Source organism: Ornithodoros turicata, chromosome 1 (assembly GCF_037126465.1).
Source record: "Ornithodoros turicata isolate Travis chromosome 1, ASM3712646v1, whole genome shotgun sequence".
Taxonomy (NCBI): Eukaryota; Metazoa; Arthropoda; class Arachnida; order Ixodida; family Argasidae; genus Ornithodoros; species Ornithodoros turicata.
Window position 1 is genome coordinate 172,193,200 of NC_088201.1, and position 27,206 is coordinate 172,220,405.

The 27,206-nt window shown below is 47.7% G+C and overlaps 1 long non-coding RNA gene across 1 annotated transcript; it reads left to right on the forward strand.

Moving 5' to 3' along the window:
* The first annotated feature begins 22,923 nt into the window (after positions 1 to 22,923).
* LOC135373024 (uncharacterized) lies at positions 22,924 to 23,271 on the forward strand. Its single transcript, XR_010416229.1, has 3 exons — positions 22,924 to 23,013; positions 23,074 to 23,145; positions 23,206 to 23,271. It is a non-coding gene; the product is annotated as an uncharacterized LOC135373024 (long non-coding RNA).
* The last annotated feature ends 3,935 nt before the right edge of the window (positions 23,272 to 27,206 follow it).

The following is a 27,206-nucleotide window of genomic DNA, read 5'->3' on the forward strand; positions in this document are numbered from 1 at the left end:
AGAATAATGAGAAACGTAACTAACTACTTTTTGAAGATTACAAGTAAAAGAAGCACATCTTTCATCTCTAACACACTAATCCAGTGGGTCCGTGACCTGTATTGTCAGTATACATTGGATTACAGTATCGCCAGTGTCAGCCCGTCGAGTTGTTGACGTCAAGCTGTCGAGCCCGTCGACATGCTCGAGCGTCTGCGAGAGGTCTTTTCATGGAAATGTGATTCCTGACATGGCTCATTCATGACACGTGGTAGCGCTCAGGTTTTGGAGATGACGACAGGCTGTCGAATTCAAGCACGGTGCCTTTGAATGTAGACCTTTTGCTGCAATGGACGACAACATCTCAGTAGATATGGCCATGAAGGAAACTCGCGATACTTGTCCTAGTATCCACAAGACCTCGTGTGATAATTTACCTGGAACCTCGACGTGGGCTACGAGGCCTGCACCGAAAATGGCATGCTTTACAGAGGACCAGAACAAAGATCCAGATAGCCGCGGGCCTTCGTCGACAGTGTTTGCTATATATGGCGATGGAGGTTGACAGATTGCAGTGATGGGACAGCATGTGATCGCTTTCTGTTGGCGTTGTAGGAGGAATGATCTCTACGCCTGTGTCAATCATATATCGGACGCCTCTGTGTCGGTCTTTGATGAACTAAATATATGAACAACGATATGCAGTGGCGGCAGTGCTGGCCTCAGTCAGTTGCTAGCACGGCTATTCCACGAGAAGGAGCTGAGAAGCTGCCATTTTTGGTCGCAGTTGCCGAACACCTGATTGTACCACCTAATGAAACTACTTGAAGAAGGAGGAACCAGAGACACGGAGGAGATAGGGACGGACACAAAAATTCTCAAACACAGCAAAGATTTTATTGACGACAACCCACTATATATTCAAAAACCTCCGAAGGGAAGGAAGAGGAATGAGAGAGGGTTGACTAACACAATTGCCTCGTGTGGCTATCTCTACAGATTCACGAAGCATTCTTCGCCAGGTCACTCTTTCCCTACGAAAAACAGAGGTTTCCGTGAAGAGGGCTTCGCAGTTGTTACATTCCCGGAGATGTTGAACTAATTCGCTTGACACGTGGGTCCTTTCTGTGCTAAGCGCATGTTCCCTAAGACGGTCATTCAGACAGCGTCCTGTTTGACCTACATAGCACATGCCACAAGCAAGGGATATACAATAGACCACTGAGTGGTTACAGGAAACAAACGGATTACGGTGGGTGACATTACAACCACGGTTCACAGAGGAGAAGGGGCAAAGCTTGCTTAATTTGCAGACATTTGAAAAAAACAATCTTAATGCCAAAATTCTTAGCAACAGCTAAAATATTGTGGGAAACCGAGTGGTGGAACAGGATGGCCACCCTCTTTTTAGAGTTCTGGGAAAGATCGGGCAAGGTCGGTCGAGCGGAGTACACCTTACGTAAAAATAAAAGAGCCCTGGAAGCGATAAGATGACGATCATAGCCAGCTGAGAGCAACCTACCGCATTGGCGGGACAAACTGAAATTGATAAAATGCGAGCACGTTTTTGACACGGAGGCTCTAACCAAGGATGAAACAATGCCAGACTTGACTATCTTCGAGTGGAAACTGGATCGCGGTAGGAGTGGTTTAGCGTTATCTTTGCCATAATACCAACAAAGGCCAGACTCAGTGACTAAGTTAAATCAAGGAACTTGAGGGTATGGCTACTTGAAGAAAATTCAACAGCGAATTTGAGTTCGGGGGCCAGGGAGGTGAGGGAATCTACCAACATGTCCGGGGAGACAGAGGGGAGGGAGAAAATTACAACAATATCGTCGACATACCTACGGATGAACAGAATACCATCGGAAGTGCGGGAAATGAGCGATTGAATAGCGCAATCCAGAGTATTAACATAAATTTCCGCAAGGACGGGAGCAACAGAGGAACCAATGCAAGCACCATTGGCTTGAGTTAACGGCCGGGTTGCTTGACCGGGTATCCAACCTTCTCAACAACCACTTGGTAGTTTTCCAGAATACGGCCGGCATGTCTGTTGCGCACTTCATGACAATTCTTGAAACTTATCTAAAATCTTCTGGTCATCCTGTGGGAGAATATGATGATGATGATGATGATGATTAAGGTTTTTTTGGCGCATTAGCGACGAGGGCCATAGTGCGCCAAGACAATGGTATGGATGGTTAGCAGTTTAAAAGGATTATTTCAATTAAAAAAATTAATAAAATAAAATAAAAACAATATATATGAGCTTAGATGTGCTTTAAATACCCAGTGTCTCTTAAAAACTTGTATATATGGCTAAAATCGACTAGAGGTTCATCACCGAGTAGAAGAGCAGGGTGAAGAGGGACCTTGTATTTGTAAAAGAATGGAAAGTGTAGGTGGCGATGATGTTCTAAAAGTGGGCATGTTATGAGTATATGTAAGATAGATAGGTGTGTGCCACAGTGAGGGCACTGAGGCGTGTCGTCCCTTCGTAGCAAATGCCCATGCGTTAGAAAACTGTGCCCAAGCCTCAAACGGCTCGATAAAACTTCATGGTGGCGGTTTTCAAAATCTTGTGTAGGGTTGCATAGGCGAGGTTTTACTGTGTGCAGTTTGTTTGTTATCTGCTTATCCCAAAAAGCTTGCCAATCCGTGTGGATGGCTTTCTTCAGTTGCTGCAGCAAGTCATTAAGTGGAATCTCAAAAGGAGTTATATCGTTGCCTAAAGCAGCAGATGCAGCGCGGTCTACTTTCTCATTGCCGGAAATTCCGACATGGCTGGGTACCCAGCACAGTCTCAGCTGGAACCCTTTTTCTTGTATAATGCTGGCCAGGAATTGTGCGCGTCTTGCCAGGAGGTTTTTATGTGATTGAATACTGCAGATGGCACGTAACGAACTCAAAGAGTCTGAGTAGATTACTGTGTGTGTCATGTGTGTTTGTAAAACATGGTTCAGTGCTATGATAATACCATAGAGTTCTGCAGTAAAAATTGAAAAGACATTGTTTAGGCAATGTGCCTTTGTGCACGAGCCACATACCATAGCACATGACACTCCTGTGGAAGTCTTTGAAGCGTCAGTATATATCTCGGTGTGGTCTCCAAAGCTCTCCTTGAGAATCAGAAATTCCTGCTGGATTTCTGTGGTGGGTGTTTCCCTTTTATTAAACTTTGCAAGTGAAACGTCATATGCAACTGGTGGTTGCCAGGGAGGAGTCAACTTACTGGCAACCAAGGAAGGTGAGTTGTAACTGAAAAAGCCATAACATTCGACGTCTCGTTGTACACGAATGCTGAAAGGTGGCACAGCTCTGGGTTTATTAAGAAACAGCTGTTTGAAGTTGCTCCGTGTCACTGAAGGAAACGAAGGATGCTGAGGGTGGCCTCTTATTCTCAAACCATAGGACAAGGTAATATAAGACCTTCGCCTCCCTAACGACCACTCATTTGCCTCTGCGTACAGACTATAAACAGGGGTGGTTCGGAAAGCCCCCAGCGCCAGTCGCAAACCAAGGTGGTGTACTGTGTCGAGGGCCTTTAGCGTGGACGGTCGTGCTGACCCATAAGCAGGGCATCCGTAATCCATTTTAGAGCGGACTACAGACCGGTAAATGCGAAGGAGTGTTTCCCGATCAGCACCCCACGACCTGTGGGATATTACCTTGAGTATATTTGTGGACTTTAAGCATTTGTTTTTCAAGTTCCTGATGTGTGCCCCAAAAGTAAGCTTTCTGTCAAACACAACACCGAGGAACTTCTGTTCAGTGCGTACGGGCAGGTTTTGACCATTGATGGATAGTATCGGGTCTGGGTACAGACCCCTTCTCCTTGAAAATAGAACACAAACAGTTTTCTCGGGTGAGAAACTAAATCCGTTTTGACTTGCCCATTTAACCAATTTGTTAATTGTAAGTTGGAGCTGCCTTTCGCATGTACTCAGGTTTGTTGACGAATAAGAAATCTGGACGTCATCAACATATAAGCAATAGGAAATGGACGAGGGAATTGCAGCAGCTATTGAATTCATTTTTATAATAAAGAGAGTAACACTAAGCACACAGCCTTGGGGAACTCCATTTTCCTGGATGAAAGGACGTGAAAGAGTTGTCCCCAGTCGGACCCTAAACGTCCTTCCCTGGAGGAAATTCATCAGGCAACGTAGGAGTCGCCCTCGAATGCCAAGCGCATAGAGATCCCTGATAATACCGTAGCGCCAGGTGGTATCATACGCTTTTTGGAGGTCAAAAAACACTGACACGCAGTGATGCCGTCTCACAAACGCCTCACGAATTGTGGATTCTAGTCTAACTAGATGGTCCAACGTTGAACGTGCAGGTCTAAAACCACACTGGTAGTTATTAAAGTAGTTATTGTCCTCTAGATAGTACGTCAGCCGGTTATTGACCATTCTTTCGAATGTCTTACCGAGGCAGCTAGTTAATGCAACAGGTCGGTAACTTGTTGGACTGGACGCATCTTTCCCGGGCTTTAAAAAAGGAATGACTGTGGCTACTTTCCATGCTGATGGCATCTGTCCCTTGTCCCAGACCGTGTTGAAGAACTTCAATAGATGCTCTTTGGAATCATCGGACAAATGACTAAGCATTGGATATGCAATGCGGTCTGGTCCAGGAGCGCTGACTTTTACTGAAGCCAGCACTCGTTGGAGTTCTACCATGGTAAAAGGCTGGTTGTACTTGTAGTTGTCACCACCCGTAATTGGAATTGTTTGCCTTTCGGCTTGCTCCTTAATACGCAGGAAGTTTCCATCATAATGTGAGGAGCTCGATACGTCAGAGAAATGTTGACCAAGGACGTTAGCCTGCTCTTCTAGGCTCTGACACGGTATGCCATTAACCTGAAGCAGGGGAATGGAAAAACTAGTGTAATCACCCTTAATTTTTCGAAGTCTATCCCACACAACCTTTGACGGTGTTGTGCGCGTTAACGAAGAGACAAAGTTACGCCACGACGTCCGTTTTGCTTGTTTTCTGGTCCATTTTGCCCTGGCTCGTGCCCTCTTGAATGTCAGGAGGTTTTCAGGAGTGGGGTATCTGCGGAAGATACCCCATGCTCTGTTTTGTTGCTTTCGTGTCTGTGTGCATTCATCCGTCCACCAAGGTTTGGGACGCTTGGGGAGCCGGCCAGATGTCTGCGGGACAGACTGTTCAGCGGCATTTATGATGGCCGTTGTGACAAACTCGTTTGCCTCTTCAATAGACATGTGTTCAAAATATGAAGAAACAAGCTTTGCCTCGTTCTGGAAAAAGCTCCAGTCAGCCTCTTGAAGTTTCCACCTTCGCGGTCGCGTCGAGATGGAATTTGTAGGACCACGAAATTTCAAAACTACCGGGAAGTGGTCACTTCCACGAGGATTCTGGTCCACGGTCCAGTCCAGACAATGGAAGAGGGAAGGACTGCACAGTGAAATGTCCAAGCAAGAAAAACTTTGTGTTGAGGAGTTGACGTATGTAGGCAGCCCAGTGTTCAAAATGCAAAGGGACCTTGAAAGAAGAACTCTTTCCAACATTTTTCCTCGCGTATCCAGTCTTGCGCTGCCCCATAAAGGATTGTGGGCATTCAGGTCGCCCAGAATCATGAATGGTTGTGGGAGTTGATTACACAAGTTTTCAAAATCTCTTTGTTCTATTAATTCTGATGGGGGAAGGTACAGTGAACATATAGTGAAAACCCTATCGAGGCACACTTGAACAGCAACTGCTTCCAACCCTGTAACAAGTGGGATTTGTTTTACAGACACAGATTGCGGAAGGACTATAGCCACACCTCCAGACGCACGTGTGGTATTTGTACGGTCCTTCCTAAAAATAGTATGTCTGCGGAAGGGATTGAAACTTTGTTCCTGAAGGTAGGTTTCCTGTAAACAGAAGCAAGCTGCAGTGTATTTTTCAAAGAGATCGTGTACATCATCTATGTTAGTGTAGAGGCCTCGACAGTTCCATTGAAGGATTACCTGTCCCATAATGAAAGTAGTGATGAATAAGAACAAAGAGAGACTGTACATTATGTAGGAGGTGTAACCCTTGGGGGGGGGGGGGCTGCTTGTGTTTCCCTAGGGACGTACTGCCCCTGCCTCGGCCTCCTTTTTTCGTTCTTTGTTCCTTCCATGGGGAAGGATTGGGGGGAAGGCTTGACGATGATTTCTGCGACATGCAGTCATCATCGTCAACATCCATCGTGTGTGTGGCAGCCTGGGATGAGCCCTCTGTGAGCCCGTCCCAAACTGACAGCTCGCCATCAACCTCCGTAGAGGTTGTGGCCGCTACTTCCCGGCTGCCCACCTGAGCAGCTGGTGCCAGCGGAAGCAAGCTCTCCGCAGGCTTTTCTTGTGTGGGGGGAGTGTGGGGTGGAGACACAGAAATCTGCGTCTCCACAGATTTCCGCAGTGGTGCCACTCCCCGGCGCACCACTTCGGAGAACGTGCCTTTTTTGGCAAATTCTACCTGTGTTTTTGCGTCTTTATACGAGATATTCTGCGTCACTTTTACTTTGAGTACTTCCTTCTCTTCCTGCCAACGGGGGCAGGACCTGGAGTAGACTGGGTGGTTCCCTTTACAGTTTGCACAGCGGACTTCGTTTGCACAGGACTCTGCAGAGTGGTCCATGCCAGCACATTTTGGACAGATCGCGTGTCCTCGACAGACCTGCGAACCATGTCCAAAACGCTGGCACTTGAAACAGCGTCGCGGATTCGGGATATACGGACGTACATGGCAGTTAAGATAGCCTGCTTTGATGGTCTGAGGAAGCCTGTGCAATTGAAAGGAAAGGACAATGTGCCTCGTCGGGATGTCTTTACCATCCCGACGCATCACAATTCTCCTCGCCGTCACAACGCCTTGGTCTTTAAGCCCTTCCTCGACCTCAGTGTCTGAGCAGTCAAGGAGTTGAGACTCTGAGATGACGCCCTTCACGATGTTAAGTGTTCGGTGTGTGGTCACAGTGACTGATATATCGGCAATTTTGTCAAGTGAAAGGAGAGCGGAGCTTTGTTGCCTTGTGGTTACTTCAATTTGGAGATCTCCTGTGGTCAGCTTTCGAGCATTATAAGACTTCCCTATTGTCCTTTCTAAGTCTCTTGCAATAGTGAATGGGGATACCTTAGCCATGGGTTTGGTCTCATCTTCCGAGTGGACTATGAGGAACTTCGCAAACCAAGGTTCAGGAGTCAAGTCGAGGATTTGCATAGCTGGTGCATCGGTGCAGCGCCTCTTTTGGCGCTGATCATGTTTTTTTATACGAGATGAATCCATAAAAGAGAAGACTGATTCAGTGCAGGAGGTGTGTCGCCCACCATCGAGCCCAACGAGGGAACGTGTCCCACACGCTAACACTTGCCTCTGCACTATACCCAAGTGCAGCTTCTGGAGAGTGAAAGACTGCCCAAGGTTGACCCTTGCCGCCAAAGAAGGTGAAAAGAGGAAAAGGAGAGAAAGAAGGAGACCAAGGAAGAGAAAGTAATGAAAAGGGAGATGGCGACTAGCTGAATAATCCTGGCCGGGTCTTCCAGGACCACCCGACTATGGGAAGCAGGGGCCAAAGCGATGTGTTGCTTTCCCAGAGGGGCCCAGAAGGGTCCTAAACAACCTCCGGGTCCACTCAACCGCCAGGATCCCCCTTTCCCCAGACACGGGAAAGCCACGCACAGCTATACGTGGGGGTCTCCCTCCTGCGGCGACCCAACCGTTGGTGCAGGAGGGGGCTACTGCGGCTGCTGCCGGGCGATGGGGGCGCCAAGTTCCCGACGCCGGGCGTGGGAGAATAAGCCGTTAACTCAAGCCAATGGTGTTTCCATTGGTTCCTCTGTTGCTCCCGTCCTTGCGGAAATTTATCTTAATACTCTGGATTGCGCTATTCAATCCCTCATTTCCCGCACTTCCGATGGTATTCTGTTCATCCGTAGGTATGTCGACGATATTGTTGTAATTTTCTCCCTCCCCTCTGTCTCCCCGGACATGTTGGTAGATTCCCTCACCTCCGTGGCCCCCGAACTGAAATTCGCTGTTGAATTTTCTTCGAGTAGCCATACCCTCAAGTTCCTTCATTTAACGTTAGTCACTGAGTCTGGCCTTTGTTGGTATTATGGCAAAGATAACGCTAAACCTCTCCTACCGCGATCCAGTTTCCACTCGAAGATAGTCAAGTCTGGCATTGTTTCATCCTTGGTTAGAGCCTCCGTGTCAAAAACGTGCTCGCATTTTATCAATTTCAGTTTGTCCCGCCAATGCGGTAGGTTGCTCTCAGCTGGCTATGATCGTCATCTTATCGCTTCCAGGGCTCTTTTATTTTTACGTAAGGTGTACTCCGCTCGACCGACCTTGCCCGATCTTTCCCAGAACTCTAAAAAGAGGGTGGCCATCCCGTTCCACCACTCGGTTTCCCACAATATTTTAGCTGTTGCTAAGAATTTTGACATTAAGATTGTTTTTTCAAATGTCTGCAAATTAAGCAAGCTTTGCCCCTTCTCCTCTGTGAACCGTGGTTGTAATGTCACCCACCGTAATCCGTTTGTTTCCTGTAACCACTCAGTGGTCTATTGTATACCCCTTGCTTGTGGCATGTGCTATGTAGGTCAAACAGGACGCTGTCTGAATGACCGTCTTAGGGAACATGCGCTTAGCACAGAAAGGACCCACGTGTCAAGCGAATTAGTTCAACATCTCGGGGAATGTAACAACTGTGAAGCCCTCTTCGCGGAAACCTCTGTTTTGCGTAGGGAAAGAGTGACCTGGCGAAGAATGCTTCGTGAATCTGTAGAGATAGCCACACGAGGCAATTGTGTTAGTCAACCCTCTCTCATTCCTCTTCCTCCCCTTCGGAGGTTTTTGAATATATAGTGGGTTGTCGTCAATAAAATCTTTGCTGTGTTTGAGAATTTTTGTGTCCGTCCCTATCTCCTCCGTGTCTCTGGTCCCTCGTTCTTCAAGTATGCACCAGCTTGTCAGCGTCCTCTCTCTTTTATCAGTCATTCTACCAAATGCTGGAATTGTCAATGTCCCCTCGCGTGTGTTTTCTCCTGCCCATGAGCCGCTACTTCGCCATATTGCTCTTCTGAACCTTTGCAAGATTGGTTTCGCCATCGCCCGGTTGGAAGCGGACATTTGTGTACTGAAGTTTGCCCTTCGTCGCAAGATTATACCGCCCGTGCCTTTGGTGGGTTCCTCCACTATCAACCTGCCTTGGAATTATGCCCGCCGAGTTCTGTCCTCCTAGAAATCTTCGTTAGTTGCCTACACCAGTGACCTGTATGCTATTTCCAGGATACTGTGGACTCAGCTCTTTGGTAACCTGTTCCGTTCTCATCATCTTTACCGTCAGTGGCTTTTCTTCAAGAATAGAGACTTTGCTAAGTTTTGGTTTCCCAAGAAGAATTTGTTAGTACCGCCAGCTACTCGTACTGTTAATCCCACCGCTGTAGCCACCTTTGTTAACCCTTCCAATGCTCTTCTTTCTGCTTCAACATCCCAATTGTTATCTTTGACGCCGAAATTTTGTCTCCCTGTGAAACCTACCAGGTTTGATCTATCGGCTATCCTTGCTGGTGTTGCCTCAAACATTGATGATGTTGTTGATAACAATTTGTTTGTCGAAAGATGTATCTCCCGTATACCTGCTAATGCTCTCTCGAGGAGAAAGCAACCTGTTGCAACCAAGCTTTCGAATGTTGTCGATGAGCTTCAGCGCTCTAATCTTCAGCTATTAGAGACTGACAAATCTGGCAAATTTGCTGTTCTCCCCTCTACCACATTCCGTTCCAAAGTCAATCTATCTCTTGATTCCCTCTTCAAGCCTTTTGCCGGCTCTCTAAAGAAAGCTAAATCGTTAATTGTTACTACCTTGTCAGCTAACAACCATCCTTTGTTCAACGCTGTCAACAAATGTCGTATTGACTCTCTCTCGGTAAAATTCCTACTGAAGGATCACAAGCCCGACATGCCCCTTCGTGTTGTGATCAGCGAACGTGGATCTTGGCAAAGGATTGTTTCTGATTATCTCCTGCGTGTTCTTAAGACGTTGCCGCTATCTGGTTCTCTTTCCATTAGGAATTCTGAGGAGTTTGTTGACTCCATAAAGCATATTCATGGTGTTAGTGTTAACACACTCTCACTTGACATCAAAGATCTTTATTATTCCATGAATATAACCCTGTTGCTTGACCGGGTATCCAACCTTCTCAACAACCACTTGGTAGTTTTCCAGAATACGGCCGGCATGTCTGTTGCGCACTTCATGACAATTCTTGAAACTTATCTAAAATCTTCTGTCATCCTGTGGGAGAATAAGCCGTTAACTCAAGCCAATGGTGTTTGCATTGGTTCCTCTGTTGCTCCCGTCCTTGCGGAAATTTATCTTAATACTCTGGATTGCGCTATTCAATCCCTCATTTCCCGCACTTCCGATGGTATTCTGTTCATCCGTAGGTATGTCGACGATATTGTTGTAATTTTCTCCCTCCCCTCTGTCTCCCCGGACATGTTGGTAGATTCCCTCACCTCCGTGGCCCCCGAACTGAAATTCGCTGTTGAATTTTCTTCGAGTAGCCATACCCTCAAGTTCCTTGATTTAACGTTAGTCACTGAGTCTGGCCTTTGTTGGTATTATGGCAAAGATAACGCTAAACCTCTCCTACCGCGATCCAGTTTCCACTCGAAGATAGTCAAGTCTGGCATTGTTTCATCCTTGGTTAGAGCCTCCGTGTCAAAAACGTGCTCGCATTTTATCAATTTCAGTTTGTCCCGCCAATGCGGTAGGTTGCTCTCAGCTGGTTATGATCGTCATCTTATCGCTTCCAGGGCTCTTTTATTTTTACGTAAGGTGTACTCCGCTCGACCGACCTTGCCCGATCTTTCCCAGAACTCTAAAAAGAGGGTGGCCATCCTGTTCCACCACTCGGTTTCCCACAATATTTTAGCTGTTGCTAAGAATTTTGGCATTAAGATTGTTTTTTCAAATGTCTGCAAATTAAGCAAGCTTTGCCTCTTCTCCTCTGTGAACCGTGGTTGTAATGTCACCCACCGTAATCCGTTTGTTTCCTGTAACCACTCAGTGGTCTATTGTATACCCCTACATGTGCTATGTAGGTCAAACAGGACGCTGTCTGAATGACCGTCTTAGGGAACATGCGCTTAGCACAGAAAGGACCCACGTGTCAACCCAATTAGTTCAACATCTCTGGGAATGTAACAACTGTGAAGCCTTCTTCGCGGAAACCTCTGTTTTGCGCAGGGAAAGAGTGACCTGGCGAAGAATGCTTCGTGAATCTGTAGAGATAGCCACACGAGGCAATTGTGTTAGTCAACCCTCTCTCATTCCTCTTCCTCCCCTTCGGAGGTTTTTGAATATATAGTGGGTTATCGTCCATAAAATCTTTGCTGTGTTTGAGAATTTTTGTGTCCGTCCCTATCTCCTCCGTGTCTCTGGTTCCTCCTTCTTCAAGTATGCACCAGCTTGTCAGCGTCCTCACTCTTTTATGAAACTACTTGACTTCGACGACGGAATGGTGAATGCCTACTGCGTGGACAAACGGACTCGGACTGTGCGAACGGGAAGACTGCAAGGTAGACGCTACGAGTCTGCTCACCCGCTGGAGGTGTGCTCCACGTTTAGCAAGGTCGGATTGTCCGTCGGCTATGGCTGCTAAGGCTGCTGTTGGGAGGGAAGGCCTCTATGTTGTCCATGGTCTTATCGCGAGTTTTTTCATAGCAGCAATGGGGATATCATTGTATCATCGGAGTTTATCAGGATCATACGGACGCTTGATGGCAGTAGCCGGAGAAAAAGCTCACGCAAGAGGAAAGTGCCCATAGGATAATATGCGGTCACTCAAAAGTTGCAGCATGCGGCGGAATATCAAGGATGTACGTCGCTGTTCAGGTGTACACCGGATGAGTTAGTTCCATCTTGTCGCAAGGTCCCAATGTGGGAGAGTCATAAAGACGGCACAGCTTTCCGTGGCTTTGTTTAGGCTCAACGCAGCAATATTCTGAAGAACTATGCTATCTGGTTGACGATTCATAGTGTCGCACACTACGATTCATGCACAAACCCCGAAAACCGTGGTGCCCGGTCTGAGTGCGGTAATGGTGGTATTTTCAGGAGTATTGCACCGATGTGAGAAGCCAAGAAAGAAGTGTCACCTTCACCCGGATGGCTCGCGACGACGATGGTGGTACCGAGGTGTTAGAAGCATCCAACATTTGAGTCGACAGTTAGCAAGGAGACGTCGAATCAATATTTATTGATTGAAGCGAATGAGGATAGGAAAATTAATGCGCGGATGCACTCTGGATAATTAAGGTGACGCCTGGAACAGTGGGCCGTGACCACAATGCAGTCATCGTTGTCGCTACAGAATAGATCATATGCAGACATTCGTAGATAGACGTGCGTACGTTCGTCACTGTCACCAGGGTCCCGTCGCACGCGAACTGATACATCCACTGTTCAGGCTAAGCGTCAAAGACTATCGCAAGGAACGAAAGTAACCATTGCTGCACCTAATCAGATTCATCACGGGAACCATTACGTGTCTTCAGATCTCCGCTGATCTCCGCTGATCAGATCGCTGCAATCCGCTGTTGACACCACGCCTGGCCATGGAAGCACTAGAGAAGAATGCGAGCATATCAGACATCAGGAAAATCATGACGACGTTTCCTGTTCCGTATCGGAGAAGCAGACGCTATCTCCAACCCTGACACTGCTAGGCCCTTACGACGTGTGCAACGGCGATTATCCTGCGACCCGTTGTGACGGTATTACGGATAACGTAATTTCAGTTTACGGCATCCTTGGAACGAGGGAAAGGAAAACACGCACATTTGTTGATGGAACTCTACGTCCCACCGTGCATGGTAGGAGCAATCCTGCTCGACGTCACTCCGTTGGGTTACGCCGTCTTCACCGGCACATTCATGCGATTGCGAAAACCCACTATACTTTCTCACGTAGGCTGTTCCGCGTGCGACCTTCGTACCGAATACCTGGTGTAACTTCAAGCAGCCATGGTCCTTCGGAAGCGCCTCAGCGTAAACAACAGTCTAGACAACATCATTCAGCCATTGTGGCTTTCTGCAAGACTCGTGGGGCTACGTCTACACTCTAAAACCTGTACCTTCTACGTACCCGACGAAATAAGAGGCTCGTAAGAAATAGAGTGTTCATACACAGCGCGCCTCCGAGAACCGTCTGCTTCATGAGGTTCGGGCTGCAGCGTGTATAGTTTTAAACGGTACATAGCAGGTTTGTGAAGTCTCCGACGGCTTGTACTGCCTAACAGCGTCGTGAATCCCCTGTGAACCTTCTCCTCTCGGCCACGAAAAAGAAAGAAAAAACAAGCCGATGTGTGTACCGCACGAACGTCTCGTCAACGGTCGGCAGTCTTTTGCTTTAGGATGCTGTTGGCAGTGTTCCAGACAGCTGCTTGCTTGCGTCCGTGTTTTGTCATGTCGTCCTGCCGACGCGGTCTGAATGGTGTTGTTATACGTGTTTCATATACCCAGACTGCAACGTGTTTATGTGCAATGGCACCGGTATGTACCTGGACATGTTGTTATTTGCTACTTACTAAACCCTCACTATTGAAATTTTTTTGTCGCAGGGATTAAGGGAAACGATGTAGCCTCCGTTGATTTCCAGACTGCAATGTGCTTGTGAAGAAAGGCGTTGATATGTAGCTTCATCTTTTTTACTCGTTGCTCGCTATACGGTCACCATTCATATTCTTTATCGCAGGGATCAATAGAAAGGATGCGGTCTTCGTTGGGTACAAGTACCAGTGTTTAGGGTTAGTCTTAGGCAACAACTGTTTTGATACGCCGATAAAACTTTGCAGGTTATGGTATCTGGCATCGAGGAGGAAGTCTATCTCCGAGAGGCGAGTTTCCTGATCGCACTTGTTTGTCTCTCCCATTTAGATACTTATAAACGTTCGTTCGTTCTGATAGGTTGAAGTACAGGTAATTGATTAGCTCGTTACTCGAGCTTTGTGCCATGTACGCACATAGAGGTGACCAGTGCCTCATTGCTTGGTTTGAGAGAAATAAATGTTTCGAAATGATTCGGTTTGCTCTTTTTTTTTGTATTTATGGCGCCGAGGCGCCAACGGTTGAAAATTCAACGAGAGGGGAAGGAAAGGGTAACTTCTGGAAAACCTCCAAAATGAGAGCGTGATCTGTACCTCTTGGTCTTAGCGGGTTTGTGGTACCTTCTAAATCAGCGGTTACATTATTGCAATTTTTTACTCTCTGAATAAGCGGTAGCCAGACGGTGCGAGATTTAGAGATAGCCCGACTGAAGGCATCCTTCTTTTGTACAGTGTTTTCATTCGTCATGCCTGGTGTTTGTACCGTGATTTTGTTGTATTGTCCATCGTTGACGACAGGAGTGCATTAGTAATGACGACTACGCTCACGTCAGTACGCATTTGATGATAATGCGCATCTCACGTCATTCGATTCCTAACCATTAAACCAAACACATCTACAGAGACCAGTTTAAATACTTCTTACAGATTTCTTTCGCATGGTAGTGTTTTGGCAGGTGCACTTTCTTCGGTGTTCCTGGCATGGTTACGTAATCCATCCACCAAGCACCGCTGAACGTTGTACGTCGAAAACAACAGTCGGCCTTTGTACTGCTCGCAAAATGCGGAGCAGCACATGATACTTCCCGCCATGCAATGCGCGGAGAAATCTGTCGAGCACTTCCTACTGGGATGAAATCGGAGCGCACCGAGGTGCTTCCATGGGTTCTCAGAGCGAATAGAGTAGGTTTACACCGAGAGTTCCACATGAGAGAACCCAGTTCGCGAACTCGGTTCGGCTCACTCTACGCATTCCCATATAAATGTGGACAGCGACTTTAAACTTCGACTTTGGCGCATGGAGTGTCAGTAGTCATCGAAAAAGTGGTATACGTACGCAGCCTTCTTTGCATATTCGTCGACATTCCTTTTCTTTACTTATTACGGTACGCAATGCTCCGCTTTGGAAGCAGAAGGTCGTATATTCTCACCACAAAGCTTTACGAGATTGTGATTTTATTTTTCACTTTTATTGACTGTATCATGTGTGGAGTACTCACCGTGAGTGAAGTACGTTATTTTGCCTCCGATTCCATTCACATCTCCTGACAGATTGTACCTGCAACCGTAAAGACCATACAATCGGTACACTCCAGAGGTTACTGACCGTTGCACAAAAAATAACTATTTCCAACGAATCCGCGTTCCCCTGTAAGAAGACTTGCAATGTTACAAGATAAAATATTACAAGGGAGAACGGCATTTCCAATGTTACAAGAGAAATTGTTAACCAACAAAAATTACTAGCATTCTTCTTTTTCCATTTCTTAGCGTCTGTACCCAGTGAACTGTCTTATCTAAACAAGTAATCGGGATAAAATTGTACACGTTTTAATGCGTTCAGTTTGGCATCCATTTCATTACTCAAATAAGTAATTATATATTATCGGAGACAGAGTCAGCGTGAAGGACAAATGTCAGTGTTCACAGCCTCTTCGGCACTTCCATCCGGAATATAACAGGCATGGGAACCTCTTAAGATGATGATGATGATGATTCAGGTTTTCCTGGCGCATAAGCGACGAAGGCCATAACGTGCCAATGCAATGGTAAGAAGCTACTACTTAAAAGTATAGTGATTTAGTTAAAACAAAACTTTACAGTTACTATCATCCATCGTATTACTGCACAGGCACTATCGTGATCTTACAGTGTATCAGACAACGATCGTTTGGCTGCAATAATGGAGGAAGAGACAGATCATGGTTGAACAACATGATTGACGGCGAGAGGTGCAGTAGGTTTCTTCTTGCGCTATTAAGCTAACTAATTATTAGTTCCGGTCACATAAGATCCGGTTGTAACAACCGGTCACATACGATCCCACATCCTCTGTTGTGTTTCGCCTCTTGTCTTTGAATTGAAGGGATATATTACTATCAAGTGTGATTTGTAAGAAACGCTAGAAAATAAGCTCATGCCGGTTTTCCTCCTCTTTCCACTTATTCTCTAGAATTCAGGCGACGACGGCGTAGGAAGCGTGCACCAGTCGAGGGGCAGTCGGGTGCAGTGCATCCGCTTCGTTGCACTGTGGTATTTCAATGATTAGTAATGAAGCATTGCTGTAACGCATACCTGCTTGTTGTCAAAACCGCGACCTACGTCTCCATTTTGTTCTTTCTTTCTATTTAGATACAAACAACGAGATCTTTGTGCTTTGTCGTCAGTTTCGCACGTCCCCTGGGCCTTGTTGTTCCCGATATCGAGTTCTTCCGCCACCTCATTTGTGTTGACAACGTTTTATCGGTCACCATCACTACACGTTGACTAAATATTCATACCCAACGAGTACTCACCCCTCTGCATTGGGTTCTACCTGGATCAAATAAGTCACTGCATTTTTTCCCTGTTACTGCAGTCTTTCATTTAATTAAATTTGTTTTACTTCCTGAGACGTTGATTACGGTAACGAACAAAGTGTAAGCACCAGGACCAAGTGAGATCGAAAGGGAAAAAGATGCCTGCTATTGGGGTGCGCCGTTGGTTCTTTCTGTAGCTCGGTTTTGATATGGGTTTGGTTATACTAAACATTTTGATGTGTGGTAGTTCGGTTGGTTCTTTCCCTGCCTTAGCACCCATTAATAAACGTTGAAGTTCAGACTTTTGTTAGCAGAGTCGTTGTCATAATGTGACGGCGTCTAGCACTGTACACCTTGGCCGAGTTCAAATGGAGAGCAATAACCACTTTCGCATGATCCTATATTAGCTTCGAATGACGTGAGCTAACATCGTCTGCCAAACAATAAGCATGTGACGGCATGACACGGAGATGCACAAAAGAGATACCTTCTGATGCACCAGTAACCTTCACGTCCACTTCTTCCAGGGTTTTGACAACATGTTTTGACAACATGAAATGTCGTCTTTTTTCCTTATGTACAGGTTTGAGTATTTTCAGTATGTTACAGAAACAGTATAACATATTATCACGCAAAATGTAAATGTCACCGGTGATCTTGCAAAGCACGTCCCGTGCCAACGCGACGCACTGCCGCATGTCCCTGACATTTTTTTGTGGCCATTATACTACACCAACAAAAAATCACCGGACGCATTTGTACAGCCGTTCCTGAAGCCCTCGATAGCCCTCATTACATCACTTCGTAATCAGCACCATAATTTTTAAAGTGCTCCTGATCAGTAGACAGGGTTCATGTTTGGGTACAAAGACCATCGCGTTGTGGCTTTCAGGAAATGCATGGCCGCAATTTGAGTGACCCTTTGCCGAGGAGTAGCGCTCAAGTGACTTTGGCTATTTTCGAGGTAAGATGTGGATTATGTGAATCCTGCGCAAAGCTTTGTGCAGCAACGTCAGAAAGTATATATATTTACGTTTATCCCTCATTGACAAGTTATCAGGCCATACCGTAGGCAGGCCCTTGAAAGGTAGTACGCTGTCATTCTACGATGCAAGAGCGGTTCTCAGTGACGAGAAGGGGACTTCTGGATTAGCAACCAAATATCAACAACAACACCAACTTTATTTTTGACCTTGGAGAGTGGGGAGTTTCATCGCCACAGGCGATACTCTACCCCATTGCTGGTGAGAATGGGGGGATAAAATAACGAGCCCCTTCACAATAACGATCGAAGTCCGATGGTGTCCAGAAATGTCAGAAGCAGGGTGTCGAACCGCAAGAAATACGGGTTCGGTTCGGGTTCGGGTTCGCGTTGTTTTGATTTCGTTCCGGTTCAGTTCCGGTTCGGCCAGGCCAGAAATCGAACTGGTTCCCAAACCGGTTCGCAGCCCCGAACCGGTTCGCGAACCGGTTCAACGCTTCCGTTATATATGTTCCATAAAACTGCTTTTATCAGGAAATGCGTGGCTTATAGCTTACTGCTGTTGTCTGCATTGACGTCTCTAGCGGTGAGGTAGCCCTTTAGTGAGAGAAATGAGAAATGGATGAACACTTATTGCAACTAGAGTTCACGCTGTTGAAGCGGTGTAGTCCTGCTACTTTCTGTTCCCAAAATATCTTTTTTCACACGCACAGTGCCAGCAAGATACATTTAAAGGAAGCCTAATAAGATGGACAGCGTAACATAGACGACAGTACTTGCCGGCACACTGCCTTCGCAGCGTGAATCGATCTGAAACCGTACTGAAGCATGTCGAAAATAAGCCTGCAAGCCTTACTCTGTCCGAGCTCACAGCAGTGTACTTGTTAATCCACAACACAACGGCAATGTGTCACGACGACACAACTGCGCTACCAATAAGCAGAACCACATTTACTTTTCAAAGCACGACCAATCAAACAGGCACCGTTCTGCTTACGCTCCTTCTCCACTTCTCATGTTTCTGACTTGTTTAATTTGCGCTGCTCACGTGTAAAGGGAAATCTTGGGCGCTTATTTGATCACATATTCGTCCTGTAGAGCTATATAACTGGCCTACTCCATTCGTGTTTCATTCGTCCGCGTGGCACCTGGTCTCTGAGGAGTAGACGCCGCACCCCGTGCGTGGGGCGCTAGCCGCGGCACTCACAAGGACAACTGCGCTTCAACATGTTAAAAAGACGCTGAAAGTATACTTACTATACGTCGTCGTCTGACTGCTATGTGCACATTTATGAAATTTATGATATAGGCGCGTGATGATGATACCAATGTGTCTTCGTTCGGAGATAGAGAGGAACTCTTATGCTGACTTCTTTTATGTCCGAACCGTTTTGTTGCGAACCGGTTACCGCTATTATTTTTTACGGTTCTGCTCCGGTTCGGGTTCAACAGTGTCATGAAAATTTCGGTTCGGGTTCGGTTCCGGCAAAAATAACGGCTCGGGTACGGTTTTCGGTTCGGGTTCGGGTTCGGTTCGACACCCTGGTCAGAAGAGCTTTGAGCGCAGAGCGTTGCTGGGCTGGATTGGGCCAGGGACCAAGCAATTTCGATAGGGAGAAAGGGCGAGAGTCCAGCTGACGAAGAGACTCGGAGAGTGTGGTTCGGGAAGGTTGGTAGTGAGGGCAATGAAGAACAATGTGCTCCAGATCCTCAAGAGCACCATAGTGGCAGCAGGTGGGAGAGTCAACTTGTCTCAAGCGGTAACGCCACTGAGCTGTAAAGGCCACATCGAGGCGCATTCGGTGGATTAATGCAGCATCTTGACGAGAGGTGTTTCGTGGCATGCGGAAAGCGAACGTTGGATCAAATCTGCTCAACATAGAGGGAGGAAGAATGTCGGTTGTCCGTTGCCGCAAAGCCAGGGGTGTCACTAGGCGTTGCAGAATTGAACGGCAGTCTCCTCTCAGCCGGCCTCGGTGGCTCAGTCGGTAGCGTGTTCGCCTTCTGATCCCGAGATCGCGGGTTCGAACCCGGTCGAGGACGCCAGCAACTTGGTGGCAGGGTACAAGTTGCTTAGACACGCCGTCTTCCGCGAGGGACGTTAAATACGGGGTGCCGTGTGGTGAGCTTTCATCGCACGTTAAAGAACCCTCAGGTGGGCAAAAGCAATCCACAGACCGACCGCTGTGGCGTCGCTCATGATCTCAGTTGTCTCGCGACGTAAACACCCAATTATTATTATCTCCTCTCAGCAGAACAATACGGGTCCGTTCCCGATACGAGAGTGCTGCTTCTGCGGCGCTGTTGGCTCGTTCCTCACAACACCACAATGGGCTGGAACCCACTGGAGAACTACACCGTAAAAAAATACTGTGATTTCTACGGGCGTTTATTAGTATATGACGACGGCGTGTTACCGTAATCACAAATACTGCGAAAACTACGTAGAACGGTGGCGCCATCATCATGCGCCGGCCTGAACCTTCAATGCGGAGGCAAGGCCAAGCCAAGTACGGGGCATTGCCGTCATTGGCAACCGCCGGAAGCGGAACGTCGTACGCGGACGATGGTTGACGAAGGAGGACGAAGCGGTTGTTGTAAATCTCGTGAATGCACGTAGTCAGGTAAGCACATTTCTGTTCGCACATCATGTTCTTTGCGATTTGAGCGTGGTGCATCGTACGCCTGGTTTGTTCAACTTATGTGACACCAGTAAATCGTGGCTCGCGTTTGTTGTAAAGCGTCTTTCTAGCTCTGCGTGTACGTCCTGGCTCGTAGGGTGATCAAGGCGCTCTTGTTGTAATGTATCGTTGCGGAAGGTGCCCTTGTGTTTTTAACACTCTGATGGGCTAGTTGACCACCGTAGAGGTGTACATGAAGCGAGCATAATACTGTGCTGTCATGCATTATGCGTTTACACGGCGGCGACATATGCAAAACACGGATGTCACATTTTGGGACGTTACAAGAACACACCAGGGCGGTCCCCTCGAATCGATTTGCTCTCCGAAACCACGAAAGTATGTCACGTCCATTCGTGCTCGCGTCAGTTCACTACGAATATCGTTACGAAGCGAAATGGGTCGGCGAGTCGTCGAATAAACAGCGAACGGTTTATGAGACTACTTGGTAGCAAAACACAAGAGTGATAGCTCTCTGAACACAACTGAGTCCAAAGAATGAATGAATGCTCCAGCCTGGAGCGCACAAGCATTTAAGCGTCGCGCCGAAAAGTCTAGAAACAGCACGTGTGTTTGCCAGAGAGCAGGCGATGTGTCTGGAAGCTTCTTGCTTCTTCTTCAGCATGCGCCGGGTTGAGATGTACCGTTTCGTGCCTGCCCTGGATGTTTCTCGAAGATGACTCGTTGGATTGCCCCCTCCGTAGACGTGGCATCCTCCCAATGCCATAACCTGTGTCGGCTCATCGCATTTCGTTTGCACCCTGCGCAGCCTCGTAGCCAACGTCGTCGTCCTTAACATTGTCGTCGGCGCCGTTATCGATTAATGCAGTTGTCTCGTGGTCGTCGATGAGTATTTGCAGGTCACTGGTAAGGTTTTGAGCGTCGCGGCGGTCTGTATTGCTGTTCGTCGAGCTCGGAGACTGGTCGCGTCGTGAGTCAGCAGAAGCATGCTGCTGCCGTAGAGAGTCTCCAATTGCGGCGGGGTGACTACGCGCTGAAGGCGGGAGGCGTCAGGTGAAAATCCGGGTAGACCCAGTCGTCGGTACGGGAAACGGCGGTAGACCCGGGTGGCTTCTTCACAGTGGTAGCAGAGCGGCCTCAAGTCTGACGTTCGGCGTACGTCTGTCTTGCGAGTTCCTTGTGCGCGTGGCTGGTAGCTGAGTGGTGCAGGTTGGGCGGGTCGCGAATGCGCCCAGCTGCTGCCGTGCGGCGCTGCCGATGGTGGCTGTCGTATTCATCTTCTTGCGGGTTGGGGGTCCCAATGGCCTGAATTCCGAAGGTAGACCACGCGGTGTTCGACTCAGTCGTTTCTGTGCTTCCAGGTCGTTGGACAAGGGATGCCCCGCACCTCCACCAGAAATGTCACGAAGCGAAATGGGTCGGCCAGTCGTCGAATAAACAGCGAACGGTTTATTAGACTACTTGGTAGCAAAACACAAGAGTGATAGCTCTCTGAACACAACTGAGTCCAAATAATGAATGAATGCTCCAGCCAGGGGCCCTATTCCGATCTATGTCGGTAGCGCGAACGTGTCGTTCGCGAGCGAGGACACGTGGTATGTGACGCAACGTAACGCTAGCGATGAGAATTTGGTATTCCCTGCGCTCCAAACGCGTCGCCCGTAAGCGACGGTGTCGCAGAGGCAATTCCTCACTATCATACATGTCAGAGTACAATACACAAAGGTCTGCCTAAAACTTACATTTCTCCACTTGGGAATTTAATATCGCGCCTAATTCTGCCCACTGATTCCAATTGCGCGTAGGTCGTCAGCAAAATGTCCGTAAATAAATTGCTGTGCTCTATCACGAACTGCTACACAATTTCATATTATTCGTGCGTTGAGCGAGAAGCGCGAGACTTCTTCTCCATCGTCAACGCGTCGTCTGCTTCCAAAACAAGGGGAATCTCACGTGATTCTCCTGCTGCTACAGTATTGGCTGAGAGCGTGGCGTCTCGTTCCCAGACGTCTTAACCTCTAACGACAGTCAACAAACCAAGCGCACTGTCGTTAAAAGCGACATGGGAATACAAAAGCTGGCAAGTATCGCTCCCGGCGCACGTTATCTCCTCTTACCGATACTCCTCTATCGACACCGTCGCTGGGGCTCGACAGCGGCACGGAATAGGGCCCCTGGAGCGCACAAGCATTTAAGCGTCGTGCCGAAAAGTCTAGAAACAGCACGTGCGTTTGCCAGAGAGCACGCGATGTGTCTGGAAGCTTCTTGCTTCTTCTTCAGCATGCGCCGGGATGAGATGTACGTTTCGTGCCTGCCCTGGATGTTTCTCGAAGATGACTCGAATCAATATAGAGATAATGTCACATATGAAGCAGCACGTACGAGAGGGTCATGATCGGATATCCTTATGAACGCTGCCAGAAGAAGTTTTGTGCCGTCTCCGCGTTTTGTGTGCACCTTCTTGCTCTTTCTTTAAAAAAAATAAATAAAACAGTGAGCCTAATTTCCTTTCTCTTTGAAGTGTTTTGATGCCAGAACTGACTGATGGGTGCACGTGGTTCGTTCGTATGTTCTTCTTTCGAAAAAAATAAACGGTGAGTATAATTGCATGTCAATTGCCCGGCTCCCTGTAACAGTTTCCTTTCTCTTTGCAGTATTTTGATGCCAGATCTGACTGATGGGTGCACATGGTTCATTCGTATGTTCTTCCTTTGAAAAATAAACGGTGAGTATAATTGCATGTCAATTGCCCGGCTCCCTGTAACAGTGTCCATTTTCTTTGCAGTATTTTGATGCCAGAGCTGACTGATGGGTCCACATGGTTCCTTCATATGTTCTTCTTTTGAAAAAAAAACAAAGGGTGAGTATAATTGCCTATAAAATTGCCCGGCTCCCTGTAACAGTTTCCTTTCTCTTTGCAGTATTTTGATGCCAGAGCTGACTGATGGGTGCACATGGTTCCTTCCTATGTTCTTCCTTTGAAAAAATAAACGGTGAGTATAATTGCATGTCAATTGCCCGGCTCCCTGTAACAATGTCCTTTCTCTTTGCAGTATTTTGATGCCAGAGCTGACTGATGGGTGCACATGGTTCCTTCGTATGTTCTTCTTTTGAAAAAATAAACGGTGAGTATAATTGCATGTCAATTGCCCGGCTCCCTGTAACAGTTTCCTTTCTCTTTGCAGTATTTTGATGCCAGAGCTGACTGATGGGTGCACATGGTTCCTTCCTATGTTCTTCTTTTGAAAAAATAAACGGTGAGTATAATTGCATGTCAATTGCCCGGCTCCCTGTAACAGTTCCCCTTCTCTTTGCAGGGTTTTCATGCCATAGGTGCATTTTCATCACTATGTACATAGAAAACAAATCCCAATGTGACAAACATCACAATGTGTTGCGCATGGTCATTGCTTAAACTGCTCTCATTGCTACGACTATATGTAGAAAAAAAAGAAGGGCTCCAGGGACGGGCACAGCACGATAAGGGTACAAGGCATATGCCAGTTAAAATTACTGGTCAATGCAGTTTTTTTTAACGACAACAGCACAGTAATGCTACACGGCGTATCCCTGTTAAAATTACTGACCAATGCAGTATTTTTTCACGGGCACAACTTATACGGGGCCACCGTAAAAAAACTGCCAATGTTTGGCCGCCAACTTTCCTTGCATTTGCCCGTTTTTTACGGTGAAAGTTTTTACAGTGTAGCCTGCGGCGTAGATAGTGTGGTAAACCATTAACACATCTGTGACTAGGGGTGCGGATGGGCCTCGTATGCCGGAATTTTCAATTGCTTAAAGTGCAGATTTGGAGTCTGTAAAGACTGCCCATTCCCGGGGTGTAAAATCAGCGATGTGTTGTAGGAAGAACAGGATGGCATAGAGTTCCGCAGCTGTGGAGGACCGTGGATGTGAAAGGCGTCTTCCGTGCACTACACCTTCGGATGGTATGACGAATGCTGAGGCCGACTTGTTGTTTCGGGATGCGCCATCGGTATATGCTGCCGTAAACGTAGAAAACTTCTCGTCTACCAGAGCATGAAAATGGGCTCGGAGGACTTGAGGGGGGGACCTGATCTCGTCTTTCCAGAAGGTTTGGGAGGCGTACAAAAGTGGGCGGTGCCGGCAGAGACCAGGGGGCTTCCGGCGGTATAGTGTCCTTAGTTATGAATCCAGTGAGAGTCTGGCGTGTCCTCTGCGCTACTCGATAGAAGTCGCTTTCAGGGCGCTATCGAATATTCCTGAGGAGCGGGTTGCGGGGAATGTGAGCACGCAAACGGAGGTAGTGTGGAGCCGTTTCCCGTTCTCGGAGAACTTCAATCGGGAGCTCACCAGCTTCAGCCAGTACTTGCTGTGTTTCAGCCATTCTTGCAACTCCGAGGCATCGACGAAGGCTTCGAGCAAACAGGGACCGAAGTGTATTTAATGAAGTTGTTGATATCTTGTGCAGAATAGTAAGGCTGTAAAGCACAGTCGCCCTCACCAATGCCGCGGGAGCCTCGAGCAGGGAACGCTGATCACAGCCCCATCCTGAGCCTGGAAGATGTTGAAGTGCAGGGAGCCATCGCTGCACTTTAGTTTCAAGGTGTTTAATGTGCCGAGCCCAGTGCAAGTCCGAGTCGATTACCACGCCAAGGAAGCGGTGAAAGCGTACCGGTTCAAGCTTCTTTGTACCAAGCCAAAGAGGGAAATTGGCCATAGCTTTACGCGTGAAAGGTAGCTCGACACACTTTTTGGGTGAAAGGTCCATGCCGAGGTGCGTGAGGTACGTATGGATATTGTTTAAAGCGAGCTGCAGGCGCCGCTGGAGAGCTGGGCGTGATTTTCCTACTGTCCAAAGAGCGACGTCATCTGCATACACGGAAAACGACACTTTGCGAGGAATTACTGATTGTAGGCCGGCGATCACCACGCTAAAGAGTGCCGGGCTGAGAATGCTTCCTTGGGGGACTTCTTGAGGAACAGAAATCTGAGGGCTTTGGCCTTGGGACGTACGGACAACGACAGTTTGGTCCGTAAGGAAGTCTTGGAGTCAGATGATGAGCCGACCGGATACTATAACGAGCGCAAGGCGTGCAGCACGCAAATGTGCGAGACGGTATCATATGCGCGCCTGATGTCGAGGAAAACCGATCGGACGATCCGTCGATGGGCACGAGCATGTTGAACTGTACAGACTAGGTCGAGAACTGGATCGATGGAGCTTCGGTGGCGACGAAATCCGGCCATTTCGTGGGGGAACGCACGTTGTTTTTCGATCCACCAGTAGAAGCGATGCAAAACCATTCTCTCCATCAGTTTCCCCATACAGCTTGTCAGGCTCACCGGGCGAGAGGAGGATAGGGCATTTGGGAGCTTGCCTAGTTTCAGGATGGGAACAACCAATGCCTCCTTCCATGTATGTGGTAAAAATCCTTGTTGCCAAGACGTATTATACACATGAAGGAGAGCTTGGAGTGACCGCCCGTCAAGGTTTCGTAGGGCGGCATAGGTGATTTTATCGCCTCCAGAGGACGAGCCGGCGTTCACAAGCTTCAACGCTGCCTTTAGCTCGATTAGTGTGAAGTCGCGGTCCATAACTTCCGGGGGACGGGGCCAGTCTTGGTGAAGTTCAGCCGTCAAACTGTATACAAAACTGCGGTGTAGTGGCGTGGTCGAGGCAGCCGCCGGAGTCGTTAGTACCACGCAGAAGTCCGTCGCTAGCGTGTTTTCGTCTAAACCCTTAAAGGGACGGTTTCGTACCCCTTGCCCCTTTCATAAAGTGTACCACAGTTATTAAATAACCGAATTAAGTTGATAAATATTGCAGAGCATGTCGCGATCTCTGTTGGCAACAATAAGAACGGCCACGTCGCCCTGCGGGTAAGTTCGTGATAGGATACAGAAATCGTCTGCTTTTGCGCGCGGTTGTGCATCGGCGTGAGCAGACGACTTTCGGAAGTTACTGGGCGCCACGGCAACTCTCGTACATTTTCTTTTAGTTCTCAGGTGAAAGCCAAACGTGCATTCTAAGTAGTGGCAAGCATGGTGGTTTAGAACAGCTATATTCATCCTCAAAGACAAGTTAAAAGTCGCAGAACAACCCCATCCACAATCACAAATCTGAAGTCGCTGGCCATCGGGGCGCGCGGTCGCATTACAGCTCCGACCAAAAATATATTACGCGCGCGTCCATTACACTCCCCGTTGCACACTGATTATGCTTCGAAATGAAGTGTCGCTGACGACGTACATGGAGAAGGAGTAAATAAAGTAAAAGTAAATACTCGCGAAAAGAAAACACGTGAATTAGCTTCCACGTATCCGATTGTGCGCCACATTCCGGGAGACCCCACAGTCAATGCTTGGACTACATTCTCCGCTCGCGGAGGTATATGCCTAAGTGTCCCCATTTCGAGAGCAAAGGGGATTACTCAACCCGAGGTGCTTCTGCAACTTACAATTACCATGACAACGACGACGCACCCGCAGGCCGACGTCATACGTGACGTATGCATGAGAGAAGCGCAGCTTTCGTCGTCTGCTCTTACGGCACGTTTCGACAAATTCCTCGAAAACGACTTGGTTATTCCGAATGAAACTTTGGCGGTTGTATGTGTACAATACTCGTTAAATTAGTTTTGGCTAAGTTTCGGAATCGTCCCGGCTGTACGAGACCGTCCCTTTAAGGATAGCCAAGGCCGCGAGTGGATTCTTTTGAGGGGGCGCCTCCTTCAGAGATTGGATTGTCCGCCAGATCTTCGTGGCCGGATCAAACGGTGAAAGGTGGTGGCAAAACTTACGCCAACGCTTCCTGTCCTCGTACTTATGTTCTCGTGTTACTTTAGCTTTCACCCGGCGGTATTCCACAATGTCCGTAAGTTGTCCTGTCCGACGAGCCGTTCTTTCCGCTCGGCGACGTAATGCTCTAAGGCCGTTAATTGCTGGGGAATGACCGACATGGCCTGTTACCCTTTTAGACATGACCACCGCGTCCTGAATACCGCGTTTAATTGCTTGAGAGAGAGCCTCTGGGGACATACCGTTGTGCACAGATGTTCTGAGGCCCGCACGAAATAGTCTCCAGTTTGTGAAAGAAATCAGTCCAGTAGTGGCTGAGAGGAGCAGTCTGTCGTGCGAAATCTATAGAGGAAAATGATCGCTACATCTAGTGCCGACGTCCGTAGCGCACGACAAGTGGCGAATT